Source organism: Lonchura striata, chromosome 3, assembly GCF_050655825.1.
Source record: "Lonchura striata isolate lonStrDom1 chromosome 3, ASM5065582v1, whole genome shotgun sequence".
NCBI lineage: Eukaryota > Metazoa > Chordata > Aves > Passeriformes > Estrildidae > Lonchura > Lonchura striata.
This window is the reverse complement of record NC_140705.1, coordinates 110,805,571-110,827,731: the sequence shown is the minus strand read 5'-3', so window position 1 is coordinate 110,827,731 and position 22,161 is coordinate 110,805,571. Positions and strand designations below refer to the sequence as shown.

General features: G+C 37.0%; 1 protein-coding gene across 7 annotated transcripts in view; it reads right to left on the bottom strand.

Annotated features, from left to right (window-relative positions):
* The window catches only part of MACROD2 (mono-ADP ribosylhydrolase 2), an 845,784-nt gene that overhangs the window by 584,118 nt on the left and 239,505 nt on the right, over window positions 1-22,161 (bottom strand). The window lies entirely within an intron of this gene.

Genomic DNA, 22,161 nt, shown 5'->3' with positions numbered 1-22,161 from the left:
CATACCTCTGATACTTCTACAACTGTGCAGATCATTTAATGTCACCATGCTACTAATGCCTTATATAAAAATTCCAACAAATAATGCTTACTGTTTTGAAATATAAAAAATAACTACTTCTGAGCTTTTTAAATTTTTCCATTTTTTTTAAATTTTGCATTATTCATGCAAAATTTTGGAGCTAATTAAAAAAATAATTACTAAAGGTTGCAATTGCAGCTAAGTATGCAAGAAAATTCATAGAGCAGATAGATCTTATTACCTTCAGGAGCCAGCAAAAGAATAAAACAAGGCTGCTGGCACAGCAATTCTACCCTCTCAACATGCAATCCAAGAAATCATTTACTGTAATTATAGCAAAAGTTTGAGAAAAAGAATAGAAAATAATAAAGGAAGTAGTGTATGCATGAACATATTCACTAGAGTAAAGCCCTCATTCGGCAGCAGCTATGGAGTTCAACTAGAAGAAATAATCTTCACATAAACCATAACATCAACTCAAAAAATAAGCTCAAGTATAAAGGCTAAAAAAATACTTACATAGCTAAGAAAGGATGAATCTGTATGAACATTGTTTAAGATTTATTTCAGATTTTATTCAGATTTAACTAGTTCAAACTTAGAGCTGTGCCCTGCAGCACGTTTGAAGCAGTTAAAGGAGAGCAGGTTTGAAAGGGCAATGGGAGGGTGGGTTTTTAAGAGATTCACATCACCTGGTCACAGCAGGTGCTGTGTAGCTTCCTCCAGGCTCACATGTGAGCAAGCCATGGCACTCAGTGCTCCCACGGACCACGCAGAGCCTGCTGCAACACAGGGAGAGAAGGGGAAACTCCCCACCCCACGATGCTCTTGGGAGCCACCATGGAAACAATGGCAGTCCTCTCTACCTTAAGGCCACAACTGGTTTTATGAGGTGTTTATGAGTATTTCCTAAAGTAAGGCATCCCCAAGTGGGGAGGCAGATAACATCTTCAAATGGATGAAAACTGACTTCTGCTAAGTGTTAAAAACCTGATTGTCCATTTTGAGTTCTATACCAGAGTTCACGTTCAGGTGGCACAGCAGTTCAAGTGGATAAGCAGTTCCTTGCAATATTCCATGCCCATCCTGGACACATTGTCACTGGTTTTCAAAATGGTTTTTTGTAGTACTTTATATTAGCAAAAGATAACTACAGAATGATGTGATACTGCATTTTCAATGAAATTTTCTAAAATTGTTTCTTGAAAAGACCATGGATGCCAAGCCACCAGCTGTAAGCACATTGCACATTCTCTGTCCCAAGACACCAAGGCTTCTTATTCTACCTCAGCTGAACTTTTGTTTTTTAACTTATCCAAAATCTCTGCTCAACAGACTCCAAGGTGCTACTGCAAGAATAATATTTTGTAACATTAAAGGGAAGAAAGAATGTTTGAAATCTATCCTGTGTTCATAATAACCAATTTAATTGTTTTAACCTAATTACTAAATGTTCTTCCAAACCAAGCAGGATAAGTAAACAAGTATGCATTGAAGAGTATTATATATGCATATATATGCCTCAAGAGTATTTTTATAAGCAGAATCACCACAATCTTTACCAGCCTTAGCACTTCCTGAGACAGCAACATAAAAACAGCACAGATGCTTAGGACTAGCACTTTCTCCATGATTCTTTACAGAGGAAGAACTCCTTAGGAATAGTGGACAAGGACTCAAGTCCATGCAAGCATTCACTTGGTGGCTGATGAATCACTTCCACCCCTGAGGTCCTTGCTGTCCCCACCAGTTCAGCACTTTCCTTGGAATAGTGTCTGTGCAAGGTTCAACTGCTCTCTCAACTCCACAATCTGACCTCTTCTTCCTCAAACTCATTTTCTTTAGCATAAGTCCAGCTCAGAGCACAGCCAAGCAATGGGACCTGCAGAAGGAAACCATCACCTCTGCCAGGGAAGTAGAAGCACAGGTTTGCCATTTCTAAAATACCCAAAAATCAGCATTCCATGTGTCAGAGCAGCTGTGATCACACAGCAGGTCCCAGCTCCCCATCTATAACCCCTCTCATGTTGGAAGGGTGCTCTTAATGCAAATACAGCTATGATTAAGATGGTCTATCAGTAGTTTCCTGATTCCACACATCTGTGTCCAACCTTTATAAGCAAAGAAGCTCCAGAAGGATGAAAGAATAATTGAAAAAAATTGAATTCTTAATGGAGAAAAATCAATTCTATCACAACCAATCCTGACATATGACAAGGAAAATGGAAGACATCTGCCAGAATGGAACAAGTAGACATGCATACTTCCCTTATAAAGGTGGCACAAGAAAAAAATGATTGAATACTCCAGACAGGCTTAGATGGAAAAGTAAAAATTAGCATTTGATATACTTCAGTGACTGATGACACAAAAGAATGAAAGTGGGGAGGCGGGAAGGGGGAGAACAGCACTAACAAAATCAAAACCCAAACACCAAACCACCCAAAACTTTAATAATAACCTCTTTTTCCTATCATACTTCATTAAATACATTAATAGAGATGACCTCTGGTCTGTGTAGCATTTTTTATTTCATAACTCAATAACTCATGCCAGAAATACTCTATGTTTCAAATAATATATTCACTTCAGAACTACACTGAAATATATTGACAAATATGAGCACTCTGCCTAACACAAAGTAAGATGATTGCAAAGGTAAATATGATTCTTCAGCCTCAGCTACAACATGTCTTTGCCATATTAATTAAGAAAAAAGAAAAACATGGAACAGGCATTATAAAATATTTACATGAAATATTCTCTTTCTGGAGGTGTGTAGCAACTAGTAATGTCAATGTACAGAGAATCAAGCACTACTAACAGGAAAACTTAGTGGAAATTACAGATAATAACAACCACCTCAGGAGGGAAAAAATTATGGTCAAAGACATTTTGTTATTCTGTAGTAATGAGGAAGAAATTTACACTATAATAATGGCATGCTGCCAAATTAATAGGAAAGTACAAAATCCTTGATAGGTTGGTTTCAGATATTTCATCTGTATTTTCAATTTTAACTTTGCTATAGATGCACATCTGCATTATTCCAAAAAGATCTGGAAAACATTAGACCATATCCCACTGTTCATTGTACAACTGGCTGAAAAACCCAGTCAAATCTGATTTGGCATCACATGACAACGATAAGGAATTGTGCTTTCTCACTGCTTTCTACAACCAAGAGAAAATGTGATTTCACTTCAAAGCCCTCACTCTGCCTCACAGTGTGCCTTTTCTTCTACAGGCTGCCTTCTTGTTCAGGCTTATGGAAATCACATAGATATGCTTTGGGTTATTTTCATACACAAGTGACCTGCCATTTAAGGTCTATGTGGGGAAATTCCCACAGACAAAACTGTCAGTCATAACTAAAAGAAATCCAATTTCTGATCTGCATGCTGATCAATCAACAACACTTGAAGATACTAAAGAGAGGGCTTCTATCCTTCTTGGTACTGTGCTTCTTGAAATGAGTTTCAGGCTTATAAACCAAGCTACTTCTAAGGATTTTTGAGAGCACTGAGTCCTGCCTAGGGCCACCAGTGAGGCAGCAAACACCCACAGGATGGTGGAAGAACACCTGCTCCTCTTCTGCCTCCCATCCCAACAAACTGGTACCCCACAATCTGAGGTCCCCATAAATTCTCATAAATTTCATAAATTCTGAAATAGCACAAAACACTTCAGCTTTTGAATGACTTCAAAGACTTAATGCAGGTCAACTTGTCTTTTGAAAAGTGATCCTGTTACCCAGTGCCTTCATGTGTGGAGAGCCCAGAAAAACTGCGTTTCTGTATTTATTGTTTCACCATGCTTGGGTGGACAAGCACATGGAAGGGGCTTCTCAGTTTTGAAGATCGACAAACATGAACAATATTTTGAGGCTGAAAAACAACCCAAGAAACTTCAATTTCATCTCTATAGTTCAAGTTGTTCATGCTTGTGTAAAGCTATTAAAAGTACTACTCTAATGGTTTTTTTTTTCATGAAAAATAATAGCTATTTCATTGCATGCTTCCATAAGTTTCAGGAGCCACTAGGGACAGTGCTTTGTTCTCCCAACAATTCACCAGAAGCCATTAATGAAGAAAAACTATTTTCAAAGCTACCGCAGTCAATGGCATTGGTGGCACAAAGAAGTCAGCTGAAAATATTTGGCTAAAATACACAAGCAAAGTCAGGTATCAAAATAAAAATCCTGTGCAAAAGGACAGCATATTTATGACATCATGTTAAACAAAAATATGTAATCTTTGACACCATCTTTCTCCCTATACACTGAAGGATGCTAAGGTGAAATCTTTTCTTAGTTAAATTATTGTAAAACAATTGCATTTGTCCTCCAAAATTAAAGGGTTAAAGTTATATACTACAAATACTAGCTAATTTACTGCTATACAATATAGAAAAAATCTATTTCTTAGGAAAATGTCTTAAAATTGCATATGAAGCAAAAGCACAGGAAACACAGAATTAAGGGTATCATGGGATGCTGCTTAAAAAAAATAACCTCAGCAAAACTAGCCTTGCAGTGCAGATGGTAATAAAAAGGGTATGGTAATCTAACACCACAGCAAAAAATACAAACTCCTCCAGGAATAATAAGGCCCAAATTTCTTTTGTGACCTTGTGTGCAAGGCTGAATAAAGTGAGCTATGATGTAAACAACATATGCAGATTTATTGTGTTACATTTCAAGAATCTATATAGTCTTTTTTCCATAATAATTCCTGTTCTCTGGTGCTTTTCCAGATATTTATTTCTTATTTTCATTAGAAAATTCATGAGGCTTGCTTATTTAAGAAAGTCACCTGTGCTTGATATATTTCTGAAGTGGCACTGGTCTTCCACATGGCAAATGACACAAGTGCATAAAAGCAGGATAATGTCATTGCATTAGATGCACTGATGGGGACAAAAGAGAAAACTGCTTTGTGCACTGTATAATCTCTGCTACACACGTCCTCCATTCTTGTGGACCTTCCAAAAATGCTCATTGCAAGGATGTGTGTAGCAACCAGAAGAGGAAAAAAAAAACCAAAAAAAAAAAAAAAAAAAAAACACCAAACAACAAAAAACACCACTCTCCAAAAAAACACCACCAAACCCCCACATAACAATCCAAGAACCAACTCACAAAGAAATTCAGCTTCATTCTGCTAAACTGGCAAAGTACCTCTGAAAAGTTCATTGGAATCAACTGCTGCCAAAGTTGCAACTGTACCTCTGAGACCAGTGTCAAGAGGAAATAAATCCTGCCCTCAAGAGACAACAGGTGATGGTCTAACGAACAAAGGTGGAGATCTTAAAAAGATTATAACACAGATGCCATATGACTGCTAGGAACAGCAGTTTTTATTACTGGGATGGCCTCTGTCATTTGGAAGTTTAATGAACTGGAGATTTTTAATCAATGCACTGGTTTATAGGCCTCTAACATAATCAATTTTAAAAACTTAGTAATTATAGAGTATTTCCTGGCCAAAATCTCAGCATTCAAAAGCATGATCTTAAGCTTTATCCTTAAAATCCTCCATTTTAAACACAGAAAACACAGATGAACCATTTATTTTGAGATGGCTAGTTCCCTGAATTAGGTTCACATTTCATCACAATCTACACTCACATTCCTTAAATATTCCTACTTTCAGAAACCCTTAGTGTGTACACCTTATTTAAGACCAAAATGACACCTTAAGTCTTGATGCTTAAATTACTGATTACCTAATGTGTCAATCCACATTCTCTGAACAGTGCCTTCTTTTCTTAAGAATCACCATTCTAAAGCTGCACAAGGGGCCTTCTGGCAGGTGGAATTACAACTGGGGATCCTCCCAGCTCCAGCCAACCATACTGCAGAGCAAGCTTAATGAAAAGTAATAATAAAACATAATAAACCATTATTCCAGGATATACTGCAAGGAACAAAACTATGCGTAACAATGCTAGGTGTAAACCCTATTGGAAAGTCAGACATGGGAAACTTGTATTTTTGAGTATTGTCGAGGTGAAATCCTATAAATTTAGCATTACAAACCACCAGTAATTGCCTGCCATGGTGAAAAGTAGTGGGAATTAAATTTTAAAGCCTACTGGTTGTTTTAAGAGAAGGTTAACCTTATCTGGATGCAGTTCACAGCCAAGCCTAACAAAAGCAGCTGAAACATCCAACATAATCAATGTCCTTGCCATAAACTGGCAAAAAGCCCATATGGATAAAGAAATCAACACCAATTCAAAATAAATCTCAATTGCCCACGAATCTGAAAATTTAAGTCTCCTGCATTTATTGCACGCAGCCAGTTATTCCTACTTTGACAAAACAGAAACCAATAGGAAACTCACATATTTTGGCAGATTTTTTATTTTAGTTAAATATCTCAGGATACCAGAAGCTCATATTAAAAATAAACAAAAAGCCAAGTCAAAGTTGTCCTGTCATGCTGGTAATGATGATTGGCAAATTCCTTCCACAAACCACTAAACAATGAAGAAAGTGTTCGTTTTATCTCACACTTATGACATCATCTTCCTTGGTCTTTGAGCGCTCTGCTCCAGTTTTGTAGACGAGAGCTGTAATGTCAATAGGATTCACACTTTTGTCAGCCCACTCAAGCAGCATAAGGGCTCAGAGAAACACGGGGCTGATAAACCTGTCTGAATGTCACACTTTTGGCAAGAAAAAACAGTAGGAAAGGCTCCAATAGTGCTTTTCCAGTTTTTCCCAGTCCAAACTGCTGACATTAAGGCATGTGTGAAGGAGCCATTCACTTCCTTTTAATTGTGTTAGTGTTGAGACACCTGACATGCCACACTCTTTTCCAGATGGAAAGGAGACAGCTAAGCCCTACACACAGTGAGCACAAAAACTGCTTGTTGTTGTTTACTGAGGAGGGAGGTGATAAGTCTGGAGAAATTCAGGCTACTCTGGGCTATTAAAACAAGCTCAGTTCACACTCCTCTCAACTCGCTCCCCCAGCTCCCCAAAACAACTAGTAAGAAGGTGCAAGTTGTTTTAGGTGGTATCACCCTGGAGAAATGGGTCTGGCCACTCTGAAATCCTTTCCTCAGCCTCCTGAGCAGCCACAGTACTTTGTTTCCAGCTGGATACTGCACAGATTGGAAAGACAACAAATGTTTATCTACGTTTCATTGCTAAGACGCCTACTTTGTCCTGGATTTTTACTCGTGTTACTGTGCTATTATTACACAGGACTGTCTTTTTTTTAGTAAATATCCATATTATTGCCTTCAAAATGTCTCTAAAACCCTCTTTGCCATGATGGCTATTGAACAGATCGAGTTACTACCGTCATATCAAGCTCTGTCTGGTGCACTGAACTATGGATTCTCTTTTTCCTCCTGCACAGTTCAGACACATTAAGTTAAACTCAGAGAAAGGCTAAAGGAACAAGAATGTGATAAGAAGATAAAAAGTATGTCTTATAGTATAAAGATAAAGATAGGAAGATAAAAAGTATGTCAATGAAAATCAGATTTTATTTTTAAAAAGCTATTTGCTGATATTCTGATGCTGCAATAAGGAACACAGAAATGGACAAACTGGTATGATTCGCTGTCCATCTGTCTCAGCAACCTGTGTCACTTGATGGCCAAAGAAAATGCTTAAGAGAAGAGGGCAAGATCAGAGAAAGAAATTACCAGAACGTCCACAGCATTGGAAAATCACAAAGATGAGAAAGATGTCTTTTCTGTATGACTATGGCTTTGCTTTTTATCTTGCGGTTTTGGCATTTTTTGGTTTGGTTTGGGGGTTTTTTTTGGTTGTGGGCTGCAATTTATTTTTGAGTATTTTCTAAGTGTCTCAGACTCAAATAGGCTTTTGAATTTGTATCTTCCAATTTTATGTAGTCTTCTCCTAATGCAGACAAGGAAATTATTACCACAGGTTATTCTGAAAAAAGGCATATTGCTAACCTAGAAAATAATGATAATAGAAAAACCTTCTATAATCCTTTAGGAAGTTTTTTGTTTAAGGGGTTTTTCCCCCCCTCATTTACAACACATACAGACAAGTGCTTCTTCTCTGTTGTCTGATGTCTATTTTTTTTTGGATTTTTTTGTACATCTTTTTCTTCTCTGTACATTTCAGCATTTTAGAGGCTCAGCACAAGAAGATAGGAGACTGAAATAGTGTGCTCCATTGCTTATAAATGTTTCGAAAATACTAAGTGCACAGGCTGGTCAAAGCAGATGAATTGTATTAAGCCAGAATAGATATTTGCATATTTGGAGTACAGTTATTAAGCAGTCATCGTGCAGTGATTATACAAATTTATTCACTACAATCAGCCAGCAGTTGACAGGCACAGGTCAAGGATTTAGACGGAGCAGGCTATCAAGTAATAATTATAAAATGACTGTGTAAAAGGAAGCCTTATAATAGTGATGCATCCTAACAGCCCAAAAGGCTTTTGGCATGTCATTCCTGAAAATTTTAAAGGTATAGTGAAAATTAAAAAAAAAAAAGTATAATGTTAACCACTCTTTCCCCATGAAAATGCAAGGGGAGATAATATAAGCCCTCCTTGACAGAGAATATGGAAGGGGGCATTCTCACATAGCTCTTTGTGGATTTGAAGCCTGAGGGCTTCCATAAGGAAATATGACTTTTAATTAAATATAACTAATCCAGACATGGGAGAAGGTGATTTTTCTCTTTAGCCATAGGGTGCACCAAGCACCAGAACACTATACATCATTGCTGGAATGAAAGAATGCATTAAAGTTTCTGAGGAAGCCTGGGAGAAGACACTGAGAGCTGGAGCCAGACAAAGGAGGTACATTGTGCAAGGGAAATAGGTCCACTTCTGAAAAATCTTTACAAAGAAAGGTGGGAAGATCTGCCAAGAAAAAGCTTTCATGATTTACAACTTCAAATATTACATCCTTGAAAATTTTTGTAAGCAATTTGATTGTTTGTTTTTAAGAGCCATCTCTTCTCTTCCCTTTTAACCCATACAGGTTTAGTTTGACCATGCAGATGATCTTCCTGGAGGTTTCCATGATGCACCAACTGTGAGAGAGAGGGTGAAGAAAGTACCAGAGGAAAGGTCAGCTACAGAAGCAAAGTACATTCAGTGCTGGGCATACTTCAAAAGGACTTAAAAAACCCATGGGGATTGAAGGAACTCTGAATTAGGGCACCAGCTGGAATGCACAAAGGAGTAAGACTGAGCATCAACAAAGGAGATACTCTCTGGCTTGCAGCAAGGCTAACAGGCTCTAGGAAAACTCCAAGTTATTCACTGAGGAGCAGCTGGTTTTCTTATTTCCTGGACCATTTTCACTTGTGCTAATTTACTTTTATTGTGAACCACTGAAGGGAGAAAACTTGGTGGAGATACTTCTCAGTCTGCAATCACAGAAATATCCTCTGAGTTTGGAGTGTTGTTTCAAACCAGATTAATTAATGGTATTACATATACAAAAATTGCCCTGCAATAGGTAAATCCAATTGAACACATTACAATGTATTCTAATGGAATACAAGGGAAGAAAAAGGTAAACACTAGATTAACCAGAAAATTATGCATGAACAAGGTTCTTTCAGACAGTGTTTTAACACAAGCCTGAGAAGTAATTACCCATAAAAACAAATATTCTTAAAGATTCTTTCCTTTAGTTGAGAGCCTATGTCAAATCCTATGTGCAACACAATCAAGAAAAAGGTAACTTACTAGATCTTGCCAAAAGATAACTTATAAGATCTAGGACGCAATCAACATTTAGCAATGCTGAAATATCAACATTTAGCAATGCTGAAATATCAACTTGTTCAGCCACATGCAAAAATATCACATAAACTAAATACAACTTCCCCTCTAAAACCAGTATCATATCCTGATACAGACTTACGCTGCAAATCAAATGCAGAAGAGAAACTATTTATTTACACTAATATGTCAGATTGCATTACAGAAACTGACAAATCTACAAAAAATATTAGATCTATATCTCAACCTATAAAAAACCACAACCTTCACACATAATTTACTGTATCTGCAGTACGGGAGCAAGCTACCATCATCGGACCATGCCTTCCTTTTCTACTTCTAGACAGATTTTGTCTGACAGCAAAGTTCTGTTTCCAAGGTAAATGGAAAAGCCTTCTACTAGCTTAATATTGTCAGATATATTCAAAATTATCGAGTGGAAATTAGTAACAGAATAATCATGAATAAAAAGAAAAGGAATAAAACCCCTTGAATGTTTGTTTATTTATTTATTTATTTAATGACAGAAATAAAAACAAGATAATGGCACAGCTTGAGATAATATACCTTCCACATTGCCCAGTGTCCTTAGGGGTTATTTGCAGTGCAATCACTTTGGACAGAAATCATATAAAAAACTCAAGAAGGGCACAAGGCCTGATAACAGCAAGCAACCTTTAGAGTTAAATGGAAGACTGATTCCAAAAGTTGCATGGGGAGCTTCTCTGAGCTGTTTCCTGCCCAGTCCTCCACAAGGCCACACCACAACAGCTTGTTTAATCAAGTCCCACACAAGCTTTTTTAACCTACAAAAAAGGTAAACCTGTAATTAATGAACTTACTACTTATCTGAGCTGGCTGCAACCCTCTTTATGCTCCATGAGTTGTGGGAAGGGAAATTAAAGTACTAAGCACAGCTTAAATTTACAATCTAATAGTTTTCAAGTAAGAAACAAGACATCCCACACAGATGGCTATATTTACCAGTTCGGTAATTCTGGTAATTCCCTCCCAAATAACTTTATGTTTGTCCTAAAACACCATTAAAGCATAGATAAGGAACAGAAGAACTAAAGAGCTGGTTAATCTGCGTAGCATCATTATGTATTATTTAGTTTAATATCTTCTTGTAGTAAATACAAAATCATTATGTGCCATTTTCTTCAAGAGAACATTGTAGTAAATTTGGTGTTGCAACAGAACCATTAAAGTATAATAGTGTACACAGAAAAATTCTACTGATTAGCAAACAAAAATATGTAATTATAGCCACAGTGTGGGACTCAGTTGGCTGGTGTTTTATTGCATACTGTTCTGTAAGACTACTTTGCTGCCAAAAATAATGAGGCAAATACTGAGTTGCTAGTTCCAGTTGTACTGGAGTTTTTTGTCTTGATTTTATTGACATTTATAAAGCGATCGTCACATGTAACAAACAAGTCACATTGCCAACACTGTGAGCTGCAGTCTGCAGTGATTAACGAGTAAACAGCATCAGTTCCATAGCAACATTCTACGGATGTGGATCAATATTAACTGATCTTTTAAAGAGGTAATTCTGAACAACACTTTGGCCAAAGCATCTCAAGTACTCTGCCATTTGAGCAATATTAACGAAATAATACAAGAGCACTGAGACATGGCTTTAAAATGAAAAAGCAGCTCAACATTACCTCATAAAAGATGTAGTAAACACGTTCAAGTGTGCATATTTCTAATATATAAAAATACAGTTTTAAAAGAAAATACATATCATCATGAGTAGAAAGACTGAACAGTATATATCCTGTGATATTTGGCATTATGGTTATGCCTCCAGATTTAATTTTCCAGCTTCCATTAAAGGGAGGAGAAGGAATGAGATATATTTGATGCATTGTACAAAAAAAAAAGATGGTGCCAGTTTAAAAAGCTTGCAAAGAAATTAAAATCACAAAGGGTCAATCTGTTTCTGAAAAGTTACATTGGAATGTTTTCATCAGAGGCATTAAATCATAGGTAGTTCATATCTAAACTGCAGCCTGATATCATTAGAAAGGAGCAACTACTCCAATATAACAAAGTGAGAGGACAGGTAACACTGGCTGAAGGTACCAAAGCTCCAAAGACTGCATCTGTGATGAACCCTGGGAATAAATTCCTCTTCAAGTCTGGCCTCCTTCCTAGAAACATTTATAGCACAAAATCTTTACCCATTTTTAGAAAAATTAAAAAAAAAAAAATCTTAATAGTTCGTCAGTGGTGTCAAATGCAGACTAAAGTTCAATATAATTATTAATATTAATACACTCATTCTCGGAAAATATACTTTTCAAAACAGCTTCACCTACTTAATTTCACAGAAGTAAAAGGCTTGCAAAGAGCAAGTCATATATGGGATTATGAGAAGAGATTATGGTGAATGGGCAAGGCACCGTAAACAACCATGTATACAAAGGGGACATTAAGACTCATCTGCACTTTTCTATTAAAATTTACCACTTTGGGTACATCTTCATTAGTAAATACAGAGGACCAGTAAGAACACACCTGTGGAGTAAAACAGCTGGTGGTGAGAACCTGTTGTATAAATACTATACACAGTTCAGGCCTTTTGATGGTACAGAGGGTTTTTGTTTGGGGGTTTTATTTAATTTCGAGCTAGATCTTGACTGGTGCTAGGGCTGAATGCCAGTTTTCCAGTGGAATGCATTAGGGACTCATTTTCCAGTCTACTTTCACCAGAAAGAAACCTAGTTCATGTGCTCCAAGGTACATGATAATGCTAAATAGCAAAGTGTTTAGCCACAGGACATGGGAATTTCCTTCAAAAGCACACGCTGGGCCCTAACTATAAAAAGCAAGGTGCATAAACCTTGTATGGGTTTGAGCTGAAATTTATTTGAATTTTTCAGGATTTTTAGCCAACCCTGAGTTAGTGTACCTGCAAATAAAGGGGGAAAGCCTCATTCTCACTCAAATAAAACAAATCTTTACATTTTCATAGCAGTAGTTTGGTACTGAACAACCTATATGAATCAAAGTTCAAAAGATCAAAGTAACAACTCGCATCAAACTCAAGCTCTGTATCAGCCACGCACAAAAGTCAGCACAATAGGATATTCATCCCTTAAGGTTTTAGTTGTAAACAGGCACTAACAAACATCTGAGCAATGGCAGAACAAAAACATTCAGCAGCCACCCCAGGGTGCAGGCATAAACAAGCCCTGTCTTACAATGACTAATAAATTCTGCTTGCAGTGGTGATGTTAAGGATGAAGCATTGGGAACCAATGAGAAGGAGGGCAGGATAGACAAACTCCATCAGAGCATCGAGAAGACTCACACAAATAACCCAATCCTATGGTTCTAGTTACTTCTGATGGGCACATGGAGAAAAGGAATCCTTTCCCTGCCTTCACAATATTATACAAAACATTTTACATGGCAAAGTCCTTGTGAAATATACATTTAATGTCAAACCAAGAGCAACATGTTTGAATATGCTGAGGAAACATTTTACAAGACAGTCTCCAGAAGACCAATGGTTAACTTACAGTCCCACACCATAAATAATCCCTGTATTCCAGTATTACCAGCATCACACTGTAAAGACAAACTGGTCATGAGCCTATGGAAAGATGGTGACTTTCACTCTGATAAATAGATATCTTAGATTTACAAGCTTTAATATTATTAATGGTTTTTATTTTCGACATATATGCTTTCATAGAGTCAGAGAATAAATTAAGCTGGATTGGAGCCTTGAGGGTAAGTAGTCCCACCACCTGCTCAGTTCCCTTTACAAAACAAATGCGTGGTCAAACTAGATCAGCCTTCTATCCTTCTGAAATGATGAAAAACTACAGAAAAAGTTGAAGAGCTGTTCCACCATCTAAAATCTGTTTATTGTTATTATTTTTACTAATTATGTTTATGCTCCAAGGTAAAATAACACCCAACACCTACATGTTATTGAAAGTAAATGCTTTTCAATTATTAAGATGGAAGAGAGAAAGCTAAACAATAAAGAATTAAAGCTGGCACAAAAGGCTCATGCAAAAACAGTCCCAAGATGACACCTATCCAGTTTGGCAAGGTGCCCATTTGTGGTGATAGCAGGAACCACAGAAAAATAGGTGCAGCTAAAGTATTAAGGAGGATGAAAGGTCTAAGCTGACAGCAAATACAAACCAGACCTGAATTCTCCAGTCAGACTCTGTTTGGGGAGGCCAGGCTATTATTTGTTATCTGAGGACTGAGGTATGCACAACATAGGCAGGCACTGCTGGCACAGGAATGAGCCCCAAGAGCCTTAATGAGGGACAACCTGAAGCCTCAAGTCTCTCTCCATGTAACATGGTGAAAGGCAAAAAAGAAAGGGGTGACTTTTAACACAGCTTTCAGCAGAGACCCAGGGTTCTGATTTATTTTTCTCACATCCACATCTTCTTCTTAATTCTGCTCTTCCTTTTCAACAACAAGGTTTTATTTATAACTATCTCTTCTAATTAGAAGGCCAACTTCCTGATCTCTTGACCTATTGCACAATATGATTTTAATTAGTTCACACTGACATGCAAAGGCCTGGAGTTTAAGTATTGCTTTGCCTGAACAAACCTATTTGCCCATTGAAATCCCTTACATAAACATCCCAACAAAAGACTTATTAAAATATTTTTAAAATATTACTATACAAAATTCAGTGGGATAGAGTAATGTTGTAAAGAGGGATGTTCATGACTTTCTGAAAGACAATTTTCTCCATTGAACTACACTTCTTTCTACATTGTTTTAAATAAATAGGATTTTTTTAAATTGAGTACCAATATATCATTCCTTCTCAATTAATGCCTTATGTATATGTCAGCACAGATACAGATATTACAAGAATATTTGTTTTGAACAGCTCTTTTATGAGAGAATTTATGTACTTTGTAACGGAGATGGACAAAAAAGAGGAAAACACAGCAAGGGAAACTGAGGGTAAAATGATGGGTCATATTTCCAGTACTGTCCAAACCCTCCCTGTAGCTCCAGAAAGCCCCAGATCTCCTGTCTCCCCTTCACTCACTTCACACTCAGCTCCTCCACATCTCCAATCTGGACTTCTGTGAGTTGTTAGCCAGGTAAAACTCATGTGTGCTATAGCTAATCTGAAATACACCAGCCACATGATTCCAACAAAATATATAATGGTAGAGTCTCCCTGGCTTCACAGAGGCTTTAGCTTCTTTTTGGATGTCAGATTTTAGAAATGTTTTAGAAATCTACTTGTTCTGAAACTTGAAACTCTCTATCAAACACATCTGCAAATAACCCTTAGGTTAATTAATGCGTTGGGAATTAATAGTAGGTAACAGACAGCACAAGAAAACCAGAGTAAGAGTGTTTCAAAATCTGCAGACTGCTTATATAGGATGGGGCACAACCAAAGCACAAATTGATACTATCACTATTTCCTTTCCAGTTGGACAAGAAATCCCTGACAAAACTGTCTCGGACTTCAAGGACGCCAGGTCACACTACAGCAATCTGCCTATCTGGGAATGAGTAAGAGAAGTCTGAGCACCTGTGGTCAGGAGATTTAGGAAATACAGGAAAGATCATGGACGTGAGGATGACTCAGTGAGCATCAGGGCTTGAACTTCCACCTCTGGCATTTATTGGTGGAATATCGACCATCATTCCATCTAAACATTTTCTCATGTTCAGCAGATTCCCTATCAAATACGAGTTAGTGTTGCAAGCCTACCTACTTGAAAGCAACAAAATTACTCTGAGACAGCACTTTTTTTAGAGCCAGAGTTAATCATTGTGAAATTACTGATGTTCCCTTGATATTTTAAATAGATACCCCAGAAAAGTACAGAATAAAAAGTGACAAGGAAAAATGTTTAGATAGCCACACTCAATCTTTCTCTTCTCTTATTCATTAAGCTGCAGGTTTTAAGGGAGGATGCAGTTGTTAGGGCTTCTCAGAGAAACCTGGCCTAATTAAGTTTTAATTCCAGCAAATCAGGAGTTATACTTTGTCCCTGTTGAATACAGAGACACATTTTAACATCATTTCCCAAAAAGACAACATCTCTTGATAATTCCACAATGGATTTAGTCCAAAATTTGGCACCATCTGTTTATCATAAAAAGTCTTTGTGATTCAGGAGTCCAACCAGCCTCTTCGTCTATAAGACCTTGGCCACATCTGCCTCCAGAACTCTGTGAACAATCAAAAAATCATTGCAGAACAGCTACAAAAGAGCCCCTTCTTTCCTCTTAAACCTCTTTCTACTTATTGGCTTCAGGCTATGCTTAAACTTAAAATTATGGAGAAGTGCTTTAATAGTAACATTTTATATATATATATATATACATATATATATATATAAAACCTGGGGTTCAATGCCTTCAAACATCAAAAATCAGAGGGACTGCAGCAGGGGGAAGGGAGAACTGCAGAGATTTGTAAGTAAAGCTTTTTGGAGTGTATCAATGCTAGGATGAGCCAGAAGACCCAGCAGCCAGTGTCACTATTCTCATTTCCATGGATGAATTCCTAAATTAATCTCAAGACCAAAATAAATCATTCCCACCATGCAGTGGACAGTTAGGAGAATGATTTCTTGCAATACACAAGATTCTTCAACTGAGAGGAAAGCTTCCCCCTTTGTTGCCTCTTTAATGGTCCTTTCTAAACATATTCTGGTCTTGAGCTTTCTGAAAGAGTCAAAAACTAAGCCTAGCTTAAACACACACAAAAATAACGTGTGTATGGACACAGCAATCACTACAGTCAATTAGGTATTCATGGCTCTGCTCCCATTCCTGCTGCAGTAGGTGTGACTGTTGTACTTTCTCCCCAGTTCTCCTGTTCCATTTCCTTACACTAGGCCAGATACTGCTTCACCACACATCAAAACAAAAACGGCTACAAAGTAAAGCAGAAATGGATTTACACTGTACAAAGCAAGGCATATTTTTAAAAAAAAATTAAATTGGATACAATACACATGAAGCACCACAGAATGTGAATGTGGATCTCGGAAAGGTTTCTTCATAAATCAAGATTTTGGGAGCATTCTCCACTGGATGCAGAGATGCTTGGGTGGATGCACAAAGCACCACACCAACTGCAGTGGTCCTGTCCCTCGCTGCAGGTATGCAAAAACAACAATTAAGCTTTTGTCAAACATATCCTTTTTTCAACAAGCAAACAAATTCTTTCTAAATACCTGTGCTGCCAATGTCTCTCTCACATGTATAATTATAAAGCCCTTAAAACACTACAGTCAAATGGCATTGTTAAATAACCAAATGTGTTTTCTCTATCTTACTTCTGATTGTTCAACATTAGCACATAAAGTTGACAGTCATTAAGCAAATGATAAATGCTATCTATTCATACAAAAAGCGTTTTACTGAATCAAAACCATTAACAGTTCCCAAGAGCATAAATGTAATTCTTCTATACTACTCAAAAGAAAAGCTACCAAAAAAATTAGAAAAAGAAGAGATGTTTTTACATTCAGGAGTATATGCAGACATGCCTCAGAAGAGGCAAGTAACAGACCTGACCTAACACAGTACAGCTTAAAAATCATTATAAAAGGAATTTAGTGTGTGTAAGATTAGAAAACATGAAATTTGATTTCTTTTCCTTATGCCTCAGACCTTCTGTAATGCTTCTAGTCAATTTTACCAGAAGAAGAAATACTACAAATTTTAAGCATAAATCTACGCTTGTACATTTTTTTTTTTTTTTTGCTACATAATATGTATCCTTTGTCAAGCACAATGATCACATTAAAGAATGGGAACATAATATAAAGTTATTTGTGTTCAAATACTTCATCTAGCTCAGAAGATTCAGAAACACAGCAGAAACTGGAAGGACAGATTTTGGAAATTCTTCCAGGACAAGTATTCGTGAATAAAAGCTAAAATCTAGAAGATGTCCCATGTTTCCCTGCCTTTTCAAATGGTGTTACTCTGACATCTGCCAGGGAAAGGAATTGAAAATATGCCGTGAAACGACCAGCATTATTTTTGTGCTTGGAGAAAAGCACATCTTGTACCTGTAAGATATCCCTTGCCTTTTGTATGACTTCTTGACTTAGCAACACCAGAGTTTATGAAATGGTCACTCACAGCAACCAGCACAGCCACAGAGCAAAGCCTTTTCTCTTGGTTTTCCTCCATCACACTTTTCAAGCAAATGAGTGATATGAGGTCTCAAATCGTAAAGTGAATATCTTACAAGTATTTGGTTTTCCCTAAGAAAGGGAACAGAGGTACTTCTGGCTAGTGAGACAGGAAATGTGTAAATCCTATCCCACTTTCTCATTTAGGGAGTTTAATAAAGCAGCCCTGTATTGTGGCACACCAATATATTTTGGCAGCATTCAGAGAGATAGCACCTCTTGAGCTGTGAGTACCACATTTTACTGCACCCTGTCAGGTTAGATAAAAGTTGTCTGCAACTTTTATATTCTTCCTAGACAAAAGAGTTATACAGTATTGCCAAGAAGCTTTAGAACCATACCGGGTAGCGCATCACTACTGCAAAACAATAAGATTCTATTTCTTCCTCTGTCTAAAAGGTGTTCTGGCAACTCTACAAACATTCAAGAAAGCAGCATATTCTCCAGCTTCTCTGCAACATGCGTTGAGACAAGGCCTTAGAGAGACTGACTTTGGAGACTGACCTCTTACAATTTCTTAAACAATTTATAAAACAACCTTCCTATGGAATTAATTTTTTTCAGCTTCACAGTTAGAGAACAAACATTCTTTAAAAATCAAACTCCTTCCTCCAAAACTAGTTCTAAAGGAGTAGGGTACAACGTAAAAGGAACAGGAGAAGAAAATAAGAGCACAAAGTAAATATGTCAATTATTTCACCATGCTAAATATGACTGGAGAAGAGAGAAACTTCAGTTAATAGCAGGCTGATTATTCCAGTAGGGCCACTTAATAGTAATGATGGAAAGATAGCACTTGTTTAGCTAGTGTCTGTAAAGTACGTTACATTCCTCAGATAGAAAACTACAGATACACCAAACACCATCATCATTACACCGGCTGCTGCTCTGACTTCTGTAAATAATGAAAGGTTGTGACATATTCTGGGTAAGCATATTGTAATGTAACATGTGGGGATGGGAGGAGCACACATGACCAATCCCTCCATCTTATATTTTATGCATGAGGAGTAATAATTTATCATGTGGTCAGAGCACAGTCGCCAAGAGGAACAGCTTGGAGCTGATAATGCTTCCTGGAGAGACTGAGGAGTTCCTCTTGGGAAGACAAGAAGTGATCAATAAGCATGAGAAGCAAGCTGCAATAATAATGGTCGACTCTCAAAGTACTCTTGCTTTTTGTTTACTTTGTTGGAAACTCTTAAAAACATCTTCCAGTCCAGTGCTCAATACCTTTAGGGCACAATTACACCTTTGCCAGAAGCACTAATTAATTTTAATTACTCCTTCTGACAAATATTTTGTACAGAGTGTAATATAGGTATGTTTATTACTCCAGGAATTTAAGATTTTACATTAGAAAAAAACCCCACCTGTTCTATTACAACAATAATTAAAGGAGGAAAAATACAAAACATGCAACACAAAATGTGCAAAACTCTGAATTTCAAAGTAGGAAGGCAACTTTCTGCAACTCATTTTTTCAGATAATTTACAGTAGACACAATTTAAATGGACTTGGTTTTGCCCAAATTATTTTTGCTACTCATCTATCAGATAAGAGGCAACAGTAGCATACAGTGGTAATAATTAGGGTGCAGTGGAAATGGAACGGCATGATAAATAAAACTGTTCCAGCACAGAGAAGACAGACAGAAAAGTTTGGTGATGCTTTAGTTTATGGGAGATGTCCTTTATTATTTTCAATGGTGAGGTAATTCATTAAATGGTCTTGGGCAGACAAGTCTGTCAATACTGGAACAAAGCTACATACAAACCCATCATTTTAATTAAGGACTTAGAGGATGTCCAGTGAGTTAATTGCTATTAAAACACATACAAAGAATGTTCTTATTTCATCTGATGTTTTCATCTTCATTTTCTTAGAGACTCTCACAGGAGAAATGCTAAATGCAATGATAAAAGTATTTTCTGTCTTTCTGTGTAGGAAGAGATTATCAGCAAGCTAGGAATAAGATTTTAAGCATAATCACTGCATAGTAGCTAATTTTGTAAGATACACATGTGACTGTACTTCAATATATATTTAATTCAACTAGAAATTCTAGTATCAAGATACTGCTTTAAAACATCTAAAAACAAGGAAGCTTTCAGTTAAACACCATCAAAAAACCTTATTAATGGTATAAAAAAAATTAAATTAATGGAGCTGGTGACACTCAGTGTTGTCAAGAAGCATCTCTTTATGCCTAAGGTGACCTTAAGCCATGGCTGGAGATTGAAAAACTCCTTAAAAAAAAAAAAAAAAAAGAATAAGAGAATTATCTACAGTGTATGAAACAACACCACAGAGAACCCACTATATTCCACAACCCAAGTGCAAAGAAGGGAATCAAACTGAAATATGGTGCACAGCAATCAGAAATATTGGTGATAAGAAACCTGCAGTCCAGCCTCTCAAGCAGGGCATGACAGTGCCCAGACACCAGAGCTGGTCTCTGTACGTGTCATTTGAGGTGGCTGGAGGGGACTGGGCTGGAACTCCCTCCTTCAGAGGAATGCAGCTCCTGTTCTGTTGCTGTTCCATGTCATGTTCTGACCAGGAGCTCTCGCGGTCGCCTGGGAGAGCTGGAAGGTGTCAGGATGAGACAAGGTGGCTCCCTGAAGCCAAGGCAGGGAAAAACTTCCCCAGTGCTTCCAGCAGCTGACCTCCACCATGCTCCACCTCATTAGCACCGTGCTTCAGGCACCCTACTTTCCACTTAGGTAATGAGGAACATTCATCAAAACTATTGTCTTAGCTTTTTTCAGTACACTACAGATTCTGAAAAACTAACGTTCTTTCTGCAAATACCTTTTCTTCACCTTAACACTTGTGCAGTATTTATTAGATGTTTTTTGCAAAAACCTTTCCTTTTGAATGAGTAAGATCTGACTGCTAGCATTGTATTAAATATAATGAGAGTTTTCCATGCATTTGGGTTCATTTCTAAGGACGCGTTTCAGTGCCTTTCTGATTCAAAACCAAACTCTTGTACACACATCCTACTCATGAGCTAATTCAAACACAGGTATCACCTAGTTTCAGTGAAAAGACTGAAATGAAGACCAAGATAATAACTTAATACAAGCTGTTATAATATGATGAATAGGACATTTTAGAAGAGCTTGCTAGGAAAATAATTCATATTGTATACTAAATAAAAAGGATCATACTCTCAAGAGCTTTTCAAATGTTCCTTTCCCCTTGATGAATTACAATGCAATTTTCTAGCCAACTAATTTCACTAAAGAAGATAATGACTTGAGCAAAAGGCTAATCAACTGCCAATCAGGATTCCTTGAAGCACAGAATGTCAAACATCTGAGCAAGTTTTTTTACAAGTCATAAAAGCACTAAAGTTCCATGATATGTTATAAAACCTGTGATGAAACTCTGAAGTTGATGAAGCATTCTTATTTCTCTAGTGATATTCTTAAACAAACAAGTTCCAGCTTTAACCAAATCTTCCATTAATATTCAGACCTATTAAAGAAGCATCATCACTACACAATTAGCTGTGTAAATGTCAGTCAGAGAACTAAACAGATTAATCATCCAGGTTGCTTTATCTAGCAAGTGTCTGAACTGTGAATGTTACTTAATTTCCTCAGGATTGGAGGGTGAGAAATGAAATGTTGTTTAAAATCTTCCTTTATTAGACTTTTATCATGATAGTGAGTGCTAATTTATCATGACTATTTGCTGTTAATTTAAATCCACTTTGTTGTTTTTTTTTTTTCTGTAGTATTCTACTTACACCTTTTTCTGTAATTCAGCAGAAAATGTTTTAGAAGGGAAGCTTTGTAGAAAAACATTAATTGCCATCATCTTTTCTTCATAAGAAACACAGGTCAAAACTTTTTTATGTGTGGCTAAATAGTAGTCTCTGAAGGCAGGACTTCATTACTTTATGTAGCTTGTCTCTGCCTTTCTACTTCTAAAGTCAATAAGTAATTATTTGTTCAGGCTTCTGTTTCACCATCTTGTGTAGTTTCCTGGGAAGAAAGCAAGGCTTCTTGAACCTCTGTTACCCACTTGATCTTGCTATGATGTTTAGAGTTGGGTACATATTACATAAGCAGAATCTTATCACTGATAAATACAGGAGAATGGAAGAGAACATCTTTAACCCATCTAAGTCAACAGCGTTTTCTAACTCCAAAAGTTTTGGACAACAAGAAGGAGAAAAGCAGACAGTCCAGTCTCATGTTCTCAT